Below are 23,406 nucleotides of genomic sequence, written 5' to 3' on the forward strand. Positions count from 1 at the left end.
ATCGGAACCTCCAATATAAACTATAGATTTCCTGAAACACCTTTAATGTGCTTCAAAGCACAATAGAAGCTTTCTTCGTTTTATGTAGGACAACCAGGGCTACAGTCCCATCAATGAACATGAATGGATATTGGCCGAAATGGGAAAGAATGGGAATTATCTGATCTGAGGCAACTGTTATCTATAACTTATTTTTTATTTCTGGAATAAATCCCCTGAAATACAACAGTAAGCAAATCTTACTAACTCTTCCAAAAAAAGTAATTAAGTGGAAATGAAGTTTATCTAGAAGCTGAGTTACATGTTTGAGTTATTAGAGTTAAATACAAAACACTTCAATGAAATATATGATGTCAATGGTTAAGTATTTATTTGTAAAGAAAATTATTTAGAAGAACTAGTGGTGAGCAAACAAATGTAATAAATAAAAAATAATTTGGCCTTGAAAGAATCTGCAACTGCACAACTATGTAGGTGGCAACATTATTAGTTATATACAGTATTTGTATTAGAAGTATGTTTACATTGCTTCTCACTGCAAAGAATCCTGTTTTATTTTATAAAGCTAATTTAACTATAATAATTTAAAAAACAATACTATAATACACTTACAAGATAAACTAAGAAAACATTTCAAAGCACCAATATTCAACACAAATTTGAAAAGGCATATTTAAAGCTCAATAGAAAAAAATAAGTTTCCAGCATTATTACTACCTGGTAATTAAACCAGGCAGAATCTTAAACATAAATACATCATCGGGACTTTGATTTGAGTTCTTATTTTCAGGAAGAATATATCTAACTACTTAAAATTAATATATAAAGTTCTCCTTGGCATTGCAATAGGTTAAATTTAAAATCTCTGTGAAGTTAAGGATATATTGCTTTGGACTACTTTGTTCCTTCCTTGCTTGGTTAAGTAAAAAACTCCTTTTGCCCTTCTTCATTTATGGTAAATTACTTTGGTGGTGATAAATTATGGGTCTCAAGTCAAAAAGACAAAACAACAATCACATCCAAACAACAATCCAAAACGGAAAGCAGCAGGAAAAGCCACATAGAAAGCAAATTAGGTGCAAATTAGATCAACTTAAAAGCTTTCCCTCATGATATGCATCTTTTAAAATGACTGAATTTATGCAGTCATAAATGAATTGCATAAATGAAATCTTTTTTTCTTGAAGATTAGCAGAGATAAGTTGATTAGTTAGTAAGAAATGACAGAGATAAATAGCCATTACATGGAACAAGAATCACAAAGTTTGAAAATTCCAATAAAAAGCATATCACATTGAAACAAGTGTTGAAAAGAAAGATATTCAAGATTACTTGACCTTTCTACAGGGTCTATTTCACATAAATAATTTATGATTTTTAAATGTTCCATACAACAATGAACAAGGCAAAGCTATAGGACCCTTTAAGAAGAAATTTAGGTATGAGATTTTTTTCACTGCAGTCAGCATACAAACTGGAGTGTGAAATTACTTTCTGTAATGTACAGGTTTCTGTACATTTGTATTCAGGTGACATTTTAAAGGTCTATAATAGTATTATAATTATATAATATATCCATTATATTATAATCGCTTTACTGGCAAGCAAGATCTAGAATGCAAAGTTTATTATTTTTTCAGATCCCACAAATGGGTCAGAAGGAGATTTATTCAAATAAGCCTAGTTTGGCAACAAAAAGTGATTTTCCCACCTCACCCTCGCTTTTCCAAATTTTGGTTGTTGTTTTATTTCAGGATTCCAATAAGAATCTTTTTAGTTTAAAACCCATTATTGACACAATTGGAAGGGTATTATGGGGCTCTATCTTGGGAGGCTCTTGGTTCCTATTTTTAGGATTATGCTAAATTTTACTACATTCATTGCATTTATAGCAACCAAATGATTTAGCAAGAGACATATATCAGCCATATTTCAGTCTCTTATTTGAGATTTATACATTTAAGTTCATAAAATTTTCAGTTAAAGCTTTCTCAAGGATGGGTTTGTCAGAAACTGCAAACATGCTGATTTCCCATCACACAATTTAATCACACAGAGCCATTCTGAGCATTCTGCTGAAAACTGAGGACAACCTTTCTTTTAAATTAACATTATAGCTTAAGTTGTACACTTGTTCTACCAACAGTAATTTTCAAAATATTACAAACAATCCCAATCCCAGCAGTAACTTTTAAGGTTTTCTCTACAGCTCTATTAAAATAAGCACAATTCCAGTATATCAACTATCTCAAGCTCCCAGTCGTTGAGTTATAGTTTAATATAAATGTTAAGCCTTTTATCCACATATTCTCCCATTGTTCAAGCATCACATTATACCCAAAATTCCTTGCCTACTGGATTCATACAGTGTTTTTCATGTTCATTTTCTAAATTCAATTTTAATAACGTTTTATAGACCTTGGCAATAATATGATCATCACTACCGCATAGTAAAATTTCCAATTCATTTTTAGCAAACTCAAACCCAGGGCTTTTTTTTATCTAGTTTAAATCTTTTCTTCATTTGTAGATATGTAAACTAATGGCAAACGTGATCTTCTAATTCTAGTTCTTCCTTAGACTTAAGGGCGGGATCTCCAAAATTGAAAAGCTTCCCGGGGGGATACCCACGGAGGCAATTTTGTAAAGAACCTTATTTTATATTTATTCAAAACTCTTTTAATATGGCACATCTAAAAATGATTATTAAAATCAACATTTACTTTAACTTTATTGTCCCATAGATAACCTTGCTATCCAAACCTTAATTCATGGCCTTCCAAATCAAGTAGCCTTCTTGTTCTGGAGGTTCACCCACTCTTTCAATTAGACCAAACAGCATGCATCATAGTATAATTTCAAGTCTGGTAAACCCAAACTCCCTCTTTCCTTAGCATCTTGCAATAGCTTGTATTTGATTTTGGGTTTCTTTCCTTGCCATATAAATTTGGAAATATCCCTCCACCATTGTTTAAATGGAATATTTAGTGCAAGTATTGGTATTGTTTGGAACAAAAAAAAAGCATCTTTGGTAAAACATTCATTTTAATTACTGAAATTAAAATATTTTTTTACAAGATGATGTATCGCTGGTATTTAACACCAGATAAGTTATCTAGAACAGGGCTTTTCAACCAGTGGTACAGGTACCACCTGTGGTACATTGGCACCTGGCAGGTGGTACGCGGCCATCCTAGAAAATTGGTAGCGGGGGAGGGGAATGAGCTGAACCAATGGCAGCACTGCACAAGCCTGAGCGAGAGATGGCTGGAACTGCAGAGATGTCAGGGCTCAGCGGAAGTGCCAGGATGTGACGCTTTCCAGCTGATTGGCACTTCTTCAGGACTGTCAGGGCTCAGTGGAAGCGCCAGGAACAGCGCTAGGCTCCAGCTGGAGTTTGGCGCTGATCCTGATGCTTCTGTTGAGCCCAAAAGAAGCGCAGATCAGCTGGAATACTGCAGCATTTCCAGGGTCTTGTGATTTATATTCAGTTGCTTGGCAACTGATTCATATTTATGATGGTCACAGTGTCCCAGGGTCATGTGAAGTGACCAAAACCTGCTGCAACCACCCAGCAGACAGGGAAATAAAAACCAAACACCCCCCACCCCACCCCAGCTACCAATCCTCAACAGAAATGCTCACAACAATGAAAACCTTGGACAGGAGGAAGAGTGCCACCAGGGGGCAGGCAGGTGTCTTGCTCGGCTGTGGCTTGGGGGGCACTTTTTTCAGTGCCATTATAACTTTGAACAGTCACTAAGCAAACTGTCGTAAGTTGAGGACTACCTGTACTTTATCACTTTTTTTCCTTTTTTGGGGGGGGGGTCAAGTTTTTGACACCTTGCTAGGTGACTGGTGGTACTCGGATATTGCCATATCCTAAAAGTGGTACAATGGGTAAAAAGGTTGAAAAGCCCTGATCTAGAATATATAACATTCATTTCAAATGAATGTTGGAAATGTAAATGTAAAGAAGGGACTTTTTATCATTTATGGTGGACATGTGAAAAAGCAAAGAAATATTGGAGCAGGATTCATACATTACTGCAGAAAAATCTTAAAGTGAACATAAAGATTAAACCAGAAACTTTTCTTCTGGATCTAATGGAAAGAGAATTTGAAAAAAACATTGGAACTCTGATTCTATATATGGTGACAGCAGCAAAACTGCTCTATGCATAAAAATGGAAGGAAGCTTCGATTCCCACCATGGACGAATGGTTACAAAAGCTCATGGAATTAGCAGAGATGGCTAAATTGACTCTTTGAATAAAAGAAAAGAACATATGTACTTTTGTTCCTGCTTGGAAACCACTTCTGGACTTTGTGCTTGAGGTAGAAAAAAATGATACTATGATTTTGGGTTTTACTGATTAGACTGATTTGTTGATACAGAAACGGCTAGTTTATACTATAGAAATGTAAAAAGTTGAGATTTAGTCTTATTTTACTGCAACAGAGGAAGTTGGAAATCAACGCCATTTGTTTCTTCCCCTCCCCTTCTCCACACTTTTTCACTTTCCCTTTTCCCATTGTCATCCCTTACTATTTGTTTTTGTATTTTCATATTTTTGTTATAAATAAAATTATTTTTTTTAAAAAAGCACCCATAGTTGTTGGAAGTCAGATAGTGTACAAATTAAATAAAAAACTAATATTTCATAAAATAGAACTGCCTTGATTCTGTGACAGTAATGTGGAAAGACCTGCCTACATTCTTGCCAAGGCTTAGTGTGAAATCTAGAATGATACATTACATTTATTTTTAATTACTTACAATTTATTCATTTTCCCCAATCCCAAGATCTCCACACCATACATAACAGCAAAACAATTTTTCTTTGGAATATATTTACGGCAGGTATCTCTAGATGTTCTTCTGAAGGGGGGGAAAAAGGAAAGCAAGTTTCATAGATCTTATAGCTGTTGTCTTTTCATATGATATATGAGCTTTGAAGGACACAATGTGAGAAATGAGTATCAAGATATTTAAATGAACTTCTACTACACTGCCATCAAGAGTCCATTTATGTTTACCAGACTTTTTGGACAATACAATTTTTGTCTTCAGGCTGTTGGTTTTAAAAAAATTTATTTCTGTAATATTTGCTGAGGATCCTTCCCATATCAATTTGTGTCTTGGAGAGTAATACTTATCATCTGCATATGGCAATAGAGAAATCACCTATTTATTGATGAGCGCAGGGAAAAAAGGAGAGGAAAGCAGTGGATATTAACTAAAATAAAGCAGACCACTGCATATCATTTATCAATAAATTGAACATATGTTATCTGAAATATCTTATTTTAGTAATATAAAAGCATACATTTAACATAATATATTCGCGCGGGTCACATCCTTTCTGAATTAAATAAAATTTGATTGTCACATATTTGAGTCTTAAAAATATATTTACATCACTATCCTACAAAATCATCTACATTTTTATACTGACCCCATGACCTTGGTATTAGATGCCTTTCTGTAATATTGAGAATTTTATTATAATTTCAAATATTTTTCCTAAATTGGTATTAAATTTATGGGCACTGTTTTGAATATTAAAAAGTAGGGCTGGCAATATTTTAGATTCAGTTCCAAAATGTTGCTTTCAGTGTACGGGAATATGGCTGTCTGCAACTTTTCACTCGATCTAAAAAGTATTTTGGTCTCATCTGTCCACAGAGCATTCTCTTCCAATAGTTTTCTGGCTTATCCCCATAATATACACAATGCTTTTTTTCTAAAAAAAAAAAAAAAAAAGGTGCCGGAACTCACACATGTCATACAACCCGCCTTGCCTACCCTACAAGGTTCCATCCAAAAAAGGTGCCGGAACTTCATTCTGGGCGTTCTAGGAGAAAAAAGGCCCTGAATATATAGTACATAATATACATGTCCTTGGTGCTCTCCTAGCTTTGTTGTTTTCTTGCAGATAAAGTTTCATTACCAAATTAGATAATATCATCAGTGATATAGCTTTCTCCTTGCAATCCTTCCATATGCAAATATGTAGCTTTGGATCATTTTCCTCAACAGTTAAATAAACAAGTATAATGTTCTTGATTCATTTGTTTAATTGGATTCTCTTTATTTAATTTTAGGATTTGTATAGAAAACAGATCACATTTTATGTCGTATTTATGCAGAAACATTGAACATCAAAAGGATTCCAAAATATAAGCATCACTGTATTGACACCGTCAAAAACAATCAAACATTTAAGCACAGGCAAAAATTTAACCACTGAGATTTAATAGTCTGAGGTGTTGGGTTTTCAAATCTGTTTTTATTTTTAACATGCATTCTAAAAAATCCTGCAAAATAGTATTTTTTTAAAAAATGTTTAAAACTTACAAAAATAAACATGTTTCTTTCTCTTTGATAACTGTCATAATATCTTATTCATTACACTTTTTAAAAAAACAAATAGACTGCAGTTGCTGAAAAAAAAGACATGGTGTCCATCTCTTCTTATCTTCTGCGTAGGCACTTTTTTCTTTGGCTTGTTTAGTATCATTATGACATTCCTGATGATAAATGATACATACTTGTGCATCTGTTCTTTTTCTGAATAGGCTTTTATAATTCTTTGAAGGGCACAGGAAGGATGTGGGATCCTTTCGATTCAATTGAAGCAAATTAGCCTTATGTTGCATGCTACAAAGTAATGCTCATGGTACATTTAAGCATGAAAAAAGGAAGGAAACGTACCATACCATCCTATGTAAATTAACAAATTTGCTGAATTCCAAATTGCATTCGTCCTCATAATAATTCATAAATGGTTACTTTAAGGTAAAGTATTATGAATGTTTGCCAAGAAGTACTGGGAAGACCTTTTTTTTTTTAAAAAAAAGCCAGCTATTTATTTATCTTATGAAGGGATGACTACTCAGACACATGAGAAGGAATATGAATAAATGTAATGTTTTATCAATCCATAAACCAATTATCCCTCCATAGAGTTGGAACTGCAACTCCAACAACTGCCAGCCAATATAATCCTTGGTTAGGAATTCATTCCAACATAGCTGGCAGATGCCAGTTTTAGAGAAACTGGCATCTCTATAGACTTTGGTAGGTTCAAAGAAACTCTAATTGAGTGGGCATCATGTTTCCTTTGGTAGAAGGTTGTGTAGAATGGCTGTGTAAAGCCTGCAAAAGGCAGGCTCTGTAAAGCATCTTTAGCATAACTAAAGTGTGTAGTCCTCTGCAAAGTGTGGAGCAACCAAGCTATTTCAAAGCTTGTACAGTTGCTTCAAAGGTTGTCCTCAGCTGTCTGCATGTATATGCCAGGGAAGCAAGTGTGCATGCAGCAAATGTGCAAACAGCTGAGGACAATCACTGAAGCTGCCTTGTGAGTCTTCCAGGGGTTACAGCTGCTTAAACACTTTGAGAAGGATTGCGCTCACTGTAACATGTTCTGCAGGACTTCTCAACTGCAAGCATTTCTAGCAGTAGAAAGAGAGCCACCATTAGATCAGCAGCATACTCACAGTCAACTCTTTCTTTCTCAAGTTAAACAGCAAGGCACAAGTTTGCTAGAAGCTTTTTTTTTTTTTTTTGGTAATATCTAACAGCACGTGGCTGCAGGGAAGGAAAAGAATCTTGTGGCATAAAATCTTTTAAAACTCAAGAAAGATTTTATCTAATCCAGACTGCTAGTACATTAAGTGCTTAGAATAGCATTAAGAGTTTTTTTATATTACACATGTGCTCAAGACAAATAACTGGCTTCCTTCAAATCTATTTTTCTGTGAAGCTTAATCTACACTGGTCCCAATGTTGTTGTTTTTTGTTTGGCGAAACTTAATTGTTTTTCTTTAAGTCTACCATCTGTCCATTTTTATTGCTGTTGTGTGTTCCTTATATATCTAAATCAATGTTAAACAAATATGTTTATTGCCATTTTATGTCTGGATTTTTAATGTACTAATATACAGGTAGCCCTCAATTTATAACCAGAACTAGGATTAGAACTTTGGCCGTGAAGACAGGATGTAAGTAAGTTATACTAGATTTTATGACCTTTGTAGCTATGGTTGTTACATGAATCTCATGGTCTCTAAGTGAATCTGGCTTCCCCCATTAAGCTGGGAAGTCACAAATGGCAATTATATGATCTGGGACACTACAAACTTTCTAAATAAATGCCAGTTGTCAAGTATCCAAAATTTGATCACGCAACCATGGGGATGCTGTGATGGTTGCTAAGTGCAAGGATCAGTTGTAAGTCATTTTTTTCAGTGCCCTCGACAAATGAACAATCATAAATCAAGGACTACCTGTATTTCAATAGGCCTTGACCTTATTAGGCTGAGTATCAAATAATGGCCTAAGATCCTCTCATATTTCTCAAGTAGCATAACTGGCAGGCAGTTCTTTTGTGTGAATTTTTTTGGCCTTGTTCCTATCATCCTGACTGAAGGGAAGAAAAGAGGATGGGGTGGCAGTGAATAACAGTTGAAGGACATTAAACACTGCCCTAGCTCAGGCTATCTTGGTTAGATACAGCAACCTAGCTAGTGAGTGAAAACCTTGCAGTTTCTTTCAAATGCACTGCAGAGTCTTAATACAGAGGCTTTCCCCATTCTCTGAAGCAGAATCAAAAACTTTGTATAGTTATTGTAACTTTTACATTCACTGAGTATGCTAACATCGGAATAACTGTGTACACTTTACATCAGTAAGATGTAAGAGTCTGAAAGGCAACTTGAGGCGCTTCAAAATGCTGGAAGGACAGATAAAATAAGAGATAAAACCAGACAGAATAAGACGACAACCTAAATACGTTTATACCTAACATATTAGAACGCATATAATTGAACACAGCAGACTTAGTAAAACACATAGGAATCTATAGAAGAACCCAGCAACCTCCTCATTTCTATATATTGAGGCACTTCAGCCAGGATGTTTTTCATTTTTTAATCTTCCAAGCCATTCCAAATCATTTTTCTTTCTTTTCTGCTTGCTGCCACTGCTTTCAACTGACTGGGGAAAAAAACCCTCTGGTTTTGGCCCTCTTTCACTTCATGTGTAGCAGAAATAATCATAAACTGCAGGATCCAATCTGAATCAGTCACCAGGACCACAGGTTTGTTCTTCCAAGCTTTTGGACTTGTGCAATAGCCCATCCACCAGCATGAATCTGAAAGCTTGGAAGAACAAACCTCTGGCCCCGGTAACTGACCCAGATTGGAACCTGCAACATTATCCTGGAAAATGTATACTTCCCTTCAGTCACATAATCATAAACTGCCTAGAGAAAATTGTTGTCTCTTCCACAGATGGAGACGAGTGCATTTAATTCCTGATCGGTCACTTGGGCGAACCAGTTGACAGGGGAAATTAATTTAACCCAAGCAAATCAGGCACTGTTTGAAGCTAAATCTAATTGAATAGAATAGAGCTGGAAGGGACCTTGGAGGTTTCTAGTCTAGCTCCCTACTCAGACAAGTGACTGTCTAGTCTCTTCTTAAAAATCCCCAGTGATGGAGTGCCCACGATTTCTGAGGGCAAGCTGTTCCACTGGTTAATTGTCCTCACTGTCAGGAAGTTTCTCCTTAATTCCAGGTTGCTTCTCTCTTTGGTTAGTTTCCAACCATTGCTTGTCTTGCCTTCCAGTGCTTTGGAAAATAATTTGACCCCCTCTTCTTTGTGGCAGCCCCTCAAATACTGGAACACTGCTATTGAGTCTCCCCTATTTCTTTTTTAATTGACTTTGGCTTAATTGGCTGGAGTGATCCAGTTTGCATGACATAGTTCCCCTTTCTAATAACTTACAGCAGATCCAAACTTCCAGCTTACCCAAGCATAAACCGCCCACCATTTCTAGAGAATACTAATGCATGAACTTATTCTCAACCACGTCCTAGCCAGCAGGCATACATAAAGAGTTCCAGCTCACCCATCCACTTTTTTTTTTTCTTCACAGAATCATATGGCTCCAAGGGAACTTGGAGGTCTTCTAGTGGCTGGCTCAGGAATTCTGGGAGTTGAAGTCCATGAGTCATAAAATAGCCAAGGTTGCCTACCCCTGGACTTGTCCAACCGAATTGACCTTGGGGAGTAATCTTTTAAAATCTTGCTGCATACTGGTAATCCTCTACTTACAACAATCCTTTTAGTGACCATTTGAAGTTACAGTGACACCGAAAAAAGTGACTTCTTTCACACTTATGACCACTGAAGCATCCCCATGGTCCTGTGATCAAAATTCGGACGCTTGGGAACTGGCCTGTATTTATGATGGTTGAAGTGTCTCGGGGTCATGTGATCACCTTTTGTGACCTCAATGGGGAGGCCAGATTCACTTAGCAACTCTGTTATTAACTTAACAGCTGCAGTGATTCATTTAACAACTGTGGCAAGAAAGGTGGTAAAATGGGGCAAAACTCACTTAACAACCATCTCACTTAGCAACAAAAATGTTGGGTTCAATTGTGATAATAAGGTGAGAACTACTTGCATAGATGAACAGAAATGAATACTGATCAACTATGTGAAAAAACAGATGCAAAACTGAAAAGTTTCAATAGTTGTTTTTTCCACTCTACTAGAAAAATATTTTTCTCAACAAGTTAGGTATATTTGGACATAACTGAATAAAGAACTCCTAATATTGTATGACTTACAGACTTATATATTTATGTTTTGAAAATTATGGTACATTTTACAGTAAAATTATTACAATCTCCTATTCACACTAGCAATTTTGTAATGTAAAATGAATTCTATTTTAGCAAAAATTGAGTTAATTTTATATCGGATATAAAGACTGATCTCAGTGACAAATTTTAAGCCAATTAACATCCTTTGGGTCCTCTCCAAAATCTTTCATCTGTAAATCAGATTCTTATCATAAATTTCACACTAGATGCTAACAAGGCTTCCATATAAATAGCTCACTATTCTTGTAGTAATATATGCTAGCAAGAGTGCACAGGTACACATATACTATGCTGAAAAAACCATAAAATTTATCTTATTCAGTATATTTACAGTATTATGGTTAGGTAATTTATCTGATTTTATAAGGTAAGAGAAAAAAATAAGCAATTTAAAACTAAAAGCTGAATCTGAGGAAGCTGAAGATGTAAAAGAGCTAAGATTGAGAGAGGCAAATCATGTATATAATGTTTTAAAAACTGCATTCACTTTTTCCATGCAAAAGAAAAAATAGCCGTGTAAATAAACAGTTAGCGAGTTTGATAATCAAGCATTAAATTAAAAATATCTGTTTTCAGAGTAATAGCTTTTTATTGTCCTACATTGTCGTACATACTTTTCCACAAATAATTTAATAGTAAAAAAAAAGACAAACTTGTTCCAATTTAATTTTGAGAGAGCTTTAGGAAAACTGGAACAAGGAAAGAAAAATTTGTGCTGGCACACAGTACAGACTTAGAAAGGTCAGAGGAAGAGTGTAAACAGAATTTGTAAGTTCATGTGCTGATTGGATATGGAACAGATTAAAGGAAGCTAAAAGGAAAAAAAAAGGAAATCAAGGATGTTTACAAAGGAAACAAAAAATCAATGCCACTATTAAATGCATGGTTAAGCATGATAAACTAAGTTATTGTAGTAAGACTTAGGCATACCCAATTCTGAACAGGAGGTGAAGTGAAAACCACAAAGAAACACTGGATTTAACTTAGTCACAGCATATAGACAGAAAAAGACCGCAGAGAATGTACATCTGTGTAGAAATGTAATTATGCCTATGTAAAATACATGGTCTCAAAGGAACCATACTCCAAAATAGTTTTGGCAAATTTTATGAAGCTGATACAGTATGTTGCCTTACTATAATGATGAATTACATTAACCAGCTTTGTGAGATTCTTTTTGATTCACTGCACTCCATTTAAGTTACAGCAAAGACATAATTTTGCTGCGAAGTTATTGGGATTGCCCTATTTTGCCTGAGAAAGGCCCTATTTTGCCTGAGAAAGCATTGAAATCAGTTGACATATTATTTATTTGAAAAAAGGATAATTAATTATAATCAGAATGACAGTAACCAGTAGAGGCAACTTCTGCTGGAGAGTTATAAAGATAAAATAAAAATAAAACATATACTACAGAGAACTATGCTTGTATATGTGCTTTGTGCATGGGAGGGGGAAAGAGCATTACTATTAGAAGAAAGATTGTTTTGGATTTCTTTGCAGAGGTGATTTAAGAGCAATGTGGTGTGCAGTGTGATTCAGTGATAAGAGTGCACAGCTAATGCAAACGCAGGACGGGCACATACTTATTTGACTGTAAAAATTGCCATTCCTCAGTACAAAGCTTGCTTCAGTGAATGAAAGGGCAAGAAGGATCAGAATAAAGAAAGTGAAATAAAAATACTAGGAACAGTAAGAGAGAGACACACACACACACATACACACACACAGAGAGAGAGAGAGACAGAGACAGAGACAGAGAGAGAAAGAGAGAATATGAATCAGTAGCAGAGATTGGCAACAAAGGAGAAATTGGCAAAAAAAAAAAAAAAAAAAAGCAAGGTCGGACAGCTAAAGAGAAATCCTTAAACAATGCTTTTTAGCCAGTGTTTCAATCACACCGCTTTGAGTTTCATACGGGCCTCATAATCCTCCAACCTTTTCTTAATATTGATAGGCAGCAAGTTCTGAACCTGTAGGGCATTTTGCTGTTCCAGTTTATGCAATGATTCATATTCATGAACATTAATTTCTCCTATAATATTTAGAATAAAAAATATGCTATTATATAGCACTCATGGAAGCTTAATGGTATGCTGAATAATATGATCTGTAAACGCAATATTTCTCATGAAGGTAATATTCCATAATTATAATGTTAGTTCCTAGACTCTAACATGTTAGTTTTATTCCCAGTCTTAAACAGTTGTTCTTCCTAATGATAGAACAATGCCTACAGTAAATGCAAAAAGTAGAAACTATAAAGTTGACTTGAAAAATGTTTTGCATTCTACTGTCCAAATCTGACTATAGTATAGTTTTAGACTAAACTCTTATTAATACTTGTATTATATTTTAGAGTAGGTCCAAGTGATCTGCAAGATCATCACGAAACAGAAACAGCACCACAAAGCCCAATATAGCTGTGTGGATACCTGGATGGGAGACCATGTATAATATTAGGAAAAGAAGAAGAAAATGAATAAATCTTATGAAACAGTGACAAACGTTGCCAAGAAAAGTTGGCAATAAATTAAACTTTACTGGATGAAACCTTTGTCTTAAAGATCACAAAACACAAGCATTCTATGATGTATCCTCTCATATTCTTTGTATTCCTTAAAAATTCTGATTGTAGCCTGAAGTTCCAGGAGACTGAAGAGATATCCTGAGAAAATAAATGATAGTCACATATGCCTTGATGTGAAATAGACAGCAGTGTTTTTTTAAGGTACAACAATAACAAAAAAGCTGCATTTCTACTTTATTGTTTGCAAGCTTTCAAACATCCCTTTTCAATCAAAACGGTCCTCAAAATCTTTACAACATTTAAAAAATGTTAAAATGATTTAATACTATCAAAGTAGAAGAACAAACAGAAGAGCCAAATATAGATTTCAAACATCGCATTACACAAGCACATAAAAAAGTTAGTTTTGCAAAGCCATTTAGGTTTGTGAAAGACAGAAAAACTGCTTTGACCTTTTCTTCATGCCAGTGGCATTCAATTTAATTGATTATCTACATATAAAGGGTAACAATCATGTTAATTACCCACGAGGTTTAAAGCAATCAAGTTACTGACGAAGTAACAAGACTGGCACATATGTCTGCATCCAGACAGTCTCCATCCCTGCCCCTCATTTTAGATACTACAGTGTGCGGTGTGCTTTAATAAAAGAATCAACTCTGCAGCTGTCCCATAAACAGGCAAGGAATTATTCCTATTACTTTACATATAGCTGAAAATTCAAAAACCTATGTGGGAAATAACTTTGCAACAGATGCAGACCTAACACTATTGATTTTGTGCAAAAATATCTTCTCAAGATATTTGAAATACTTGAAATCACAGGAAAGCAGTACCAGCTCCGTCATTTTGCTGCAAGCCTGAAATAATTCAGTATTAGCTTTAGAACACAGGCATTTGCAAAATTCATGTTCTAGTCTGAGATAGCTAAACCAAATGATAAATGATATCTCCAATAATTAAGTATTTATTATGAGTGAATTGAGAGAATTAGTGAAGATGCAGGGTGGCAGGGAACTTCTGAATAGGATTATTTCTTGGCAGCATTAAGAAAGTTATTACATCAGAGAAAATCCAGGGGGAAGGGGGAAAATTTAAGATGAAAGTAGAATAAAAGTAGAATGACTGCAAGGAGAGAAATATGAGTTGTATGAAAAAAAAATCAGAAGACAAATTAATCTTCCAACAGAATGAATGGAAAGTAGATATAAGGTGTTTATAGAAGCCACCTGTCACTGAATGAGGAGTTTCAGGACTGCCAAGAAAAGATGTGGATTTAACCAATAGGAAATATTTAAAAAAATGGTGACCTGATTTAATGAAAAATGTCAATGAAAAGAAATGCATATACAAGGATGATAATTGCACAAAAAAGGATGAGTGAAAGATATTGTGTAATGTATACAGAGGGGGAAAGGAATGTAATAAAAATGGAACAATTAAATAAGGTAGGGACAGTGCAGTCTTACTAGTGACTTCCCACTTACAGAACTACTCCTTCTACTGTTCCAGTAAGCAGGACCAAAGATTTATTTTGTAGCTCTACATGACTGTACAGAGCAACCTCTCAGCCATTTAAGCATACAGTAATATTACAAAGAGTTTCATAGTATTAAGACGAATAGAGGTAAAGACAAATTATTCCAGAGGCAATTCCTTCCATAGTATAATAATACTTTGTCTTCACCGAGAGGGGAAAAAATCTATAAATCCTTATCTATGGTATGAAAAGCAATTTTAAAATAAGGCTATAGCGGGGTGGTTTTTTTTTTTTGAGGACATACGGTGGCTCAGCAGTGCAAGAAGCTGAGCTTGTCAGTTGGAAAGCTGATAGCCTGGGTTCAAGACCCAAGTTCCACACAATGGAGTGAGATCCCATTCCTGCCCCAGCTCCCGGCCACCTAGCAGTTCAAAAGCACGCAAATAAGAGTAGATAAATAGGTACCATTTAATGGGAAGGTAACAGGAATAGGTACTTTAATGTGCACCTCGGGATATAATCATGCTGGCCACATGACTGCAGAAATGTCTCCCTCAGCTAAAAGAGATGACTGTCCTCTAGAGTCAGACATGACTGGACAGGGGAAACCTTTACCTTTATGGCATTTTTTTAAAAAAAATCTGTTATTGTAGAGCATCCTCCGTGTTGGTAGTGAGCAGTGCATCACCAACAAAACGCAAACTACTCACTAAGCAGGCCTGCAAATAAGTCATTATTTGTTGCAGGGCTTGTCAACTATCAGCCTTTTGAGCACTTCAGATTAAGCAATCAAAGTTATGAATGGTAGTACATTTCTGCTTCAGTCACTTTTTTTTTCCAAAACTCTTTTTATTAGTTTTCCATTTTACACCAACACAGCTTAAGAACCCACGTGAATACGTGGTGATCCATTTTTTAAAAAACAAAATAACATAGTAAATACATACCCATTATTTCTTAAAAATTTCCCTCTCTATCTTTATAGAATATTATAATCAGATTAGTACATTTTCATTGAGTTCATTCATTACTATGTCTATCCATCGTCTACATTAATAAAAAAAATCTTTAATCTATAAAAACCTATATTTCTTCTCACATTTAACCTATGCTTAGTGAACTCCATTTATTTAAAGACATTTTAATCAAGTCATTATTGTCTTGGTTTTGGTTACAGATCTTCTTCGTGTTGCTTAAGGTTATTCTTACTACCCATTACATCAGGTGAAGCAAGCTTTGGGTGAGGCCGTTAAACATGTAATGCCTCAGAAACAAGAGTAAGGAAAATAAGTTGCATGATAGTATTAATTCAAGAAGTAGTTGGGGTCTGCCATGCTCACCCTCCAGGGAGGCATTTACAGCCATGTTGGGTCTGGATAAAATTGGCCTCCCTGTCTAAAGATGTCAGGGCTGATGGGAAAAATCCATAGGGAACTCCATGGGTCAACTGGAAACAATAATGATGACTTCACACTTTTTTATTTGCACTTGCTACAAAATGAGAGTCTGCCAGAGGAGTCAGAGGAAAGCTAAAGACCCTTGCATCATGTAGATATTCAGGCAAGTTTTTTTTCCATAGGGAGCAGGGTAATGAATTCATGCAATTTGCTATCCTATAATCCAGAGGTCACCAACCTTTCTTGGTTGGCAGATCAGAGGGAAAGGGAGGGGTGTGCCCACACAGGGCCACAAGCATGCGTGTGACGCAAACAGCTAGCGCTGGCGTGATACTCGCTAGCCCTGCCCTGTTCTTGTACACAGTGCTGTTTCTGTGCCCCGAGGCGTGGTGTTGGCCCGTTTTCATGCAGCTGTGCTGCGTCTCATTTTTGCACACTGTGGCGCAGCGATGTCCCATTTTTGTGCCCCGCAGTGCAGCGGTGTCCCGATTTTGCAGCACGGTGGTGTCTTTTTTTGCTCTTAGGCACGGCATCAGCCTGTTTTTGCACCCCTAGGTGCACCAGCATCCCATTTTTGTGCCCCAAGGCACGGCAGCGGCCCATTTTTGCACCATGCAGCGCAGTGTCGTTTTCGTGCCCTGCGGCTGTGGAACTAGTGCAAGTGGGAGGATGTGCGCATGCATGTGTGCACACTGGCCAGCCTGTCCCACAGCCCAGTGACCAGCAGCCCACAGCCCACCAGCGGGCCGTGGCCCACAGGTTGGGGACCCCTGCTATAATCTGAAGGATTCTATTAAGGATTCTATTCCAAGATTTTCCTGGAATACCTCTGGATCTAGGGTTTAATTTCCAAGATCCATGCTGCTGAAAGAGACATGTAATATGGGACTTCATCTATTTACAGCATCCTTCAAAACCTTTCCCATTCCCATTCCTTTCAGAACTAGCACATGATGGTGACAAAGTAAATATCAAATTCATAGTAAATATCAAATTTAGAGTGCTGGACTGATTTGTGTATGTCTAGGAAATTTATAGTCTATCAAAGATTTGCTGCTTTCATTGCTAAGGCATTGACTTCACAAGTCATCTTTAAAATAATGTAATCATTAGGATATTTGGGAAAGTCATTCTTATGTTTCTAAACCAAGGAAGCTAGTGGAGATCTATCAGTAGTTCCTTTAAAGTCTTTGACATGGTCTGGAACAAACTATGGTAATGTTTGGCTATATTCTTGATGAATCTGCTCAGTTTATCAAGGAAGGGGATATTTGCTGCTGTGTCTTAAGCTACAAGATCTATTTTAGCTACCCAAAATGCAAGAATGACTGGTGATAGGATTGTATTTCCTGAGTGAATTTTATGGATTTAGAGATTTAACTAGGAAAATGAAATTGCTTTGATAAATCAATCTCAGAGTTCATGGTAACCATTTTTACCTCTAATGCCACCTCTACTTGCTTCTCTCCTTTAGTTCTCTTTCTTCCCTATTTAAATGCCTGGAAGAGAGAGAGAGCCATTGGGTGAGATGAAATCTGAGGAAGCCTTACTCAACATTCCAGGAGATTCTCTTTTTGAGTATGTGAGCTGGGAATTTGCTTCCTACAGAAAGCCTCTTTGGGAAGTCTGAAGATGAAAGCAAAAAGGAAGTACACTGGCCATTTTGCTATAGTCATTTATAAAGCTTCTGTTCTCACTGTGTTCTGAATTCGGTGAGGCTTTCCTCTCCTGGAAGTCTTCAAAATAACAAATGCCATAAGTTTGACAAACAAGTCAGACAGTAGCCACAGGTTCCTGTAAAAAGTGCATATACTTCTTCATTTGAGATCTAAGTGAAGATCAATTTATTTATTTATTTATGAGACTTATATACCGCTTTAAGTGCAAGCACTCTCTAAGCGGTGTACACCAGTAAGCAATGTATATATATATTTACATTGCCCCCAACAATCTGGGTCCTCATTTTACCTACCCCGGAAGGATGGAAGGCTGAGTCAACTTGAGCCGGTGAGATTTGAACCGCTGACCTGCTGAACACAGTCAGCTAAAGTGGCCTGCAGTACTGCACTCTAACTGCTGCGCCACCTCGGCTCAAGCAACAGAGTGAAATATTCCACGTTTCATGTGGAATTCCTGGTAAGGAGAAGGGAGGGATGTAAGGGAATGGGAAATTCAGAATGGCAAGGTATATGAACTGAAGGAGTGGCACCAAGTCAAGGCTGGGAAGAAATAGAAAAATTGGACAGGTGGTAGGCCAGAGCAGTGGCTGGGAAGAGCCACTGACTGGGTGAAACAATGAGATATGCTCTATGAGCAGCAATGGCAATTCATTTTCCATAGCCTCCTCCAGTCTCAACCAATGCTTCCTTGCTCAACTAGAAAAAACATGGACCCTCAACAGGCTCTATTATAGTGCTCGGTGAACTGCCTTCCTCAGAGCTTTTCTTCCTCTAAGAAAGAGCATCTCTCTAGTTAACCATTGGGAGAGGAAAATAAAAAGATGGGATCTTTGGATTTAATGTACTCTCTGCCCACTACATTAAATCAATGTTTTACTGTAAATAAATCAACAAATGATAAATTTTGAGGAATGTGTGTGGAAAGGGATTATTATTATGGAATTATTCAAGCCCATTTATTCAATTAATAAAGGGATTCAAAATTTAATTTAATTTAAGGCCCATTTATTTATCTATGTGCTTTTCTAGTGTTTGCTTCATCTGAAGTCAGCAAACTGATTGATAACCAGTACTACTAAAATTCTATTTTTTTTCACCCAGTATATGAATTATGTAAGAAATTACATAGGGAAGAAAAGGAAATAGAGAAAAAAGAAACAGAAAGGCAGTGGGATTGTAATGCATTTATTACAAAATTTATATATTTCCCATAAATTCCAAACTTATTAGCTGGTCTGAATATTGAATAATGCATAAAATATTCAAATATGTCCTGCATTTAAGGAATGATAAGGGTTTTTTTGGGATGTATCCTTCATTTAATCTTTTAATATCAGTGGCATCCACCTAAAGCATATTGTAGAACAGTGTGAAACTTATTGTGGCAATTGTCTATCTTAGCTTGAGGCTTAAAGCCCATTTATGTAAAAATAAAATGAGTGTTCCTATGTTCACAGCTTACAGAAATAAAGCTGGAGCAAATCACATGTAGTTTTCAAATATGTACCAGTATATGGAAAAAAATGAATTGTGAACAGACATAATTAGACAGATTTTCATTTACAGTACTTTCTCTCAAGATTCAAATCTGTAGCAAGAGATTTAAAAGTGTGACTCATTTGTTGCTGCTTTTGGATGAGGTGGCAATGGATAACATCATGGAGGTAAAAAGGTAAATTTACTCCATCTTGTTCTCCATTCACCGTACAAATCCCGAACAGATTACTTCCTAGCGTACACTATATTTCAGTAAATAACCATGCTCCACTAAATGCCCTGTCTTGGAGCCTGCTTTCATTTCAAATGATGCTTTTAAAATATCGCTTGAAAATCTAAAGTGCACCCACATTGTCTACTTTCTGATTTTTTAAAAAAATAACAGTTAAACGTTTCTTCAGTGAGTACACTTGAAAACCGCTGGACAAAATAAACACAAATCCTACCTGGATTAACTCCAAGGTATTTTATATGTCAGTGTCCAGTCTAGCAAAAACAAAGAAAAAAATCTTAAAAGAATCAAACTAATTAAAACTAGAACAAGAAATAGTTATGGCCTGTCAGTGCCAAGTTTTCCAAATAAAATCATTTCAATGTACTTTTGTTACAGAATAAACAATCACTATTCTTAACTCCCAACTGAACTATGAGTTTTCATGGTGATATAATCAATTTGCTTTTTTTGAAGCAAGATGTTATTATATCCTTGCCTTAGATCAGACATGTCAAACTCGCAACGTCATGTGATGTCGCACAACGTATCGGAGCTTTTTCGCCGTTGCCAGCAATGGGGTGTGCGCGGCTCTGGTATGATGAAACCGGCCCGCGGGCCGGCAGTTTGACACACCTGCCTTAGATTTTAGACTCAAGTACTTTATAAAAGCCATAGCACAGTATGTAGAAGCTGATTTGAGAAATTAAATTGTTCAGTGCACTCCTGGCCTGAAAGCTCGGCTAGATTTCTTTCAGATTTAAAAGAAATTAAAAAGAGGAAAATATTGCTAATACATTAATCACCAACTTTGTAAAATTACAGTTTTCAATATACCAAATTAAACTAACAATGGTTGAAAAAAAATAGATTTGAAAATAGAGCCGTGGTGGCACAGTGATTAGAATGCAGTATTATAGGCCAATTCACTGCTCACTGCCAGGAGTTCGATCCTGACCGGCTCAAGATTTGACTCAGCCTTCCATCCTTCTGAGGTCAATAAAATGAGGACCCAGATTGTTGGGGGAAATATGGTGACTCTATAAACTATTTAGAGAGGGCTATAAAATACTATGAAGCGGTATCTAAATCTAAGTGCTATTGCTATTTAACTGAAAACACGCCTGTTGTAAAATGAAAGTTGCTTACCCCCCTGAAAATACAGCGAGCTTTTGTTCACCACATTTTTTCAGCACCTTCTTTAAGACAGAGTCTGCAAGGAAAGAAAAGACTTGCTCAGTTATGCTTTTCCATATTGGCAGAACACAAACAATCTAATATTCTGGCATTTCTCATAAACTGTCTTCTTTAAAAACTACTGACATAAATTTTCTATGTGCAATACTGGAGATGGGATATTGGGCCACTTCCCTTTTTACAAAACTTAGCATGTTCTATGCTCAAAAGATAAACTTGAAGATAATGAGAACTCTAAACTCTATTAGCTAAGCAAAGGGCTATGATATGCTTTTCAAAATACTGAAATTTCAATTAAAAATTTGAAAACATTTACCAATTATCAAATGTACTCAATTGCACAATGAAGCAAAATGTTCCCATAGAATAATGAACTCTAATTGAGTGCTGGATATACAAATAAAAGCACACATGACTTATTTTAATTGCATTTTAATTAATTCTCTATTTTATTTTTTTAACTTCTGATCATTTTTCCTGACTATAGATTCATTAAATAAAGTGTTAATAAAAAATCTTCAAAAGGAACTATATTATTAAGCCTATTTTAAGTTATATTAATATCCCAAGTTAATTCAAAGTTGTTTAACATAGCTTCCTGAGTTGTTGGCTGAAAATACATGAAAACACCAAAATATATGTTCATACAACATGACCATGGAAACTTGGCTCATCAATCATACCTGGTTGATTATAAATTTAAAATTTCTAATTTTCAAATCCATTCAAATGCTTAATATTTTATTCTCTCACTCTCTTAAAAACAAATATCATTGCTATCATTATTTTATAGAACTCCACAGGTTTATTGTAAATCAACGTTTATTGTAAACAGCAAAAGTATATTTACCAAGAAACAATTTATCAATTACAGAAAAATTGACAGATATGCATGATCCAGTTTGAATAATTTGAGAATAAAAAGGCTAAGATGGACAAATATAACAATTTGCCAATGCTAAAGAAATCTTTTTGGTAGCTATCCCAATTTTTCCTTAAGCTAAAAATAGAATAAAATACCTTACAGGGCAGACAATTTAAACTAACAGAATAATTTTTATAGCAATTATTGGAGAGAAAAAGCATGTGCCTTGGGTAAGATGCTGCTAATAAAAGAAACAAAAAGGTGGGATACAAATAAATAAATAAATAAAAATGGTTTCAAAGAAACAGGAAGAAAGAGGTACTATGACAAGTAAATACTGACAAAATTAGAAAAGGAGATTTAATATTTTTTCTATAGTGGCTCTAAAACTATTGGTTCAGCATCAACTTTGTAATAAAACGTGATTTTGGAACTCTGGTGAATTAGCACTTGACTAAAAGCCACTTAGATTGCAGATTATGCCTTGATATATATTTTAATTCCATAATCCAGTTGAATATAATCACAGCTATTGTTGGATAATAATAAATTGGAAGGCCAAGGATTATATTGATCTGTACACAGAATTTCTGTCTTTCAAATTTGGTATAGTGTATAGCAAGTAAATTATTTCCCTCCAACTGTATCTATTTAATCTCCATATGAATCAAAGAGCATTCCAAACAATGCACAATGAACGCCATTAGCTAAATTTAAATAATTCTTCACAACTCTTTCTTAAAGTTAAGTATATGTAGGTGAAGGAGTGGTAGAACCTGTGGGCAGGGTTAAAAAAGGGATCAGCCTACAATCCCTACCTAGCCACAAACGAACAAAGTACAACCCCTCTTGAATTCTGTTGACCTTTATCTAACACTAATCAGATGTTAACTGTTAGAGGAAAAGATTCTTATGCATTGGCATGGTTAACAATAAATCAGTTTAACTGGACAGTATGAGAAAATTCCAGAGGAGCTTGCTTTTCTCTTAAGATCCTCCTTGGTGTACTTCAGAAGTTGGTAGATGGATTATCTTGGTAAGGCATTTTTCTAGTGACAAATGTAGATTAAGTTTGGGGATTTATTTACAAGAAACACATTTATTTACAAGAAAAAATCATTTATTTACAAGAAACACAAGAAGACATCAGACAAAGAATCATCCCCAACGTGCAACACAACAGACAAAACGAAACACTCAACCCGATCCCAAATCCTTAATCTCTACCCAGAAATATTGTTCTGAAATAATAAAATAAATTGGAGAAAAGGCAACCACCAAATAATATATTCAAATCTACAGTGGTATTATGGAAAGAGATTAACCTTTCTGTGATCCTGAAACAGTATTTAGCAAAACTCAGCCATGCCATTAAATAACAATAATACTGAACAGAATTGAAAAATAGAAAGTAAGCATATTAAAGTATTGTGGGATTTCCGAACACAAACTGATAAATTCCTGGTTTATAACACCATCACATAACTGTAGTGGAAAAGAAGAAAATGTGGGTAATTGAGGTGACAAACCAGGGGATAGTAAAATAGAAGACAAAGAACTGGAAAAGATCACAAAGTATCAAGATCTGAAAATTGGAACTGAAAGATTATGGTACAAAACAGTCCTAATGGTTATCAGCATACTGGGTGCCTTACTTGGACAACCCTCAGAAAATCTGTGCATTGACAACTTTTCCATCTGTCAACTGCAAAAGGCCACATTGCTCAGATATGCACATATACTATTAAAACATCATAGGTTCTTGGGAAGAGCTCAATGTGTATGAAGGCCAATACCAGATCAAGAATGGACAGTTATGACTTCACATTATTGTGAACACATAATAATAAAGATCTAGATTGAGTTTAAC

General features: G+C 35.6%; 1 protein-coding gene across 8 annotated transcripts in view; it reads right to left on the minus strand.

Annotated features, from left to right (window-relative positions):
• Positions 1-23,406, minus strand: part of FYN (FYN proto-oncogene, Src family tyrosine kinase) — a 125,583-nt gene that overhangs the window by 44,432 nt on the left and 57,745 nt on the right. For 4 of the 8 annotated variants that reach the window (XM_039351213.1, XM_039351211.1, XM_039351212.1 and 1 more), the window contains one exon: positions 20,624-20,687. The exons of 2 other annotated variants lie outside the window; for them this stretch is intronic. The gene's annotated coding sequence lies outside the window, so the exon portion shown is untranslated. Of the gene's footprint in view, positions 1-4,780; positions 4,883-19,709; positions 19,750-20,623; positions 20,688-23,406 lie in introns of all 8 variants that reach the window. 2 more of the 8 variants (XM_039351214.1, XM_039351215.1) reach the window with 2 other exon arrangements.

This window comes from Crotalus tigris, unplaced genomic scaffold, assembly GCF_016545835.1.
Source record: "Crotalus tigris isolate CLP2741 ecotype Arizona unplaced genomic scaffold, ASM1654583v1 scf7180000018371.15429387391:27106975, whole genome shotgun sequence".
NCBI classification, from domain to species: Eukaryota; Metazoa; Chordata; class Lepidosauria; order Squamata; family Viperidae; genus Crotalus; species Crotalus tigris.